A 438-nucleotide genomic window follows, 5' to 3' on the forward strand; every position below is an offset into this window, starting at 1 on the left:
CCTGTGAGATCCCAGTGCAGCACAGGGGAGAGAGCAGGGGCTTGGGGCGCAGGCACCAAGAGCAGGGATGCTTGGTGAGCCCTGCCCATGGAAACACAGAACAACCACCTCCTTTGGGAGCCCCTTTTTTGTTGGTACCAAATCAAACCTCTTTGCCTGCAGGCTCCTGAAAATCTTGTAGTTCATAAACCCACACACGTAACTCCCAGAGAATCCCAAATCCCATAGCAATGGCCCAGAAAGGACCCAAATTCAGGGACTTTTTCCTGCCTGACTATCAGAACAGCGCTGTTTCCTCAGCCTGGGCTGAGAGCTGTTCTTCTTCCCCCAGGAACAGACCCAGCACGCGGGCTTGTAGCCCTGACACCAATGTTTCCAGCACATAGTTTGTTTTCCAAACACCCACCACAAACTGGAGAATAAAACAAAATACCACCA

The sequence above is a fragment of the Anser cygnoides genome, chromosome 20 (genome assembly GCF_040182565.1).
Source record: "Anser cygnoides isolate HZ-2024a breed goose chromosome 20, Taihu_goose_T2T_genome, whole genome shotgun sequence".
Taxonomy (NCBI): Eukaryota; Metazoa; Chordata; class Aves; order Anseriformes; family Anatidae; genus Anser; species Anser cygnoides.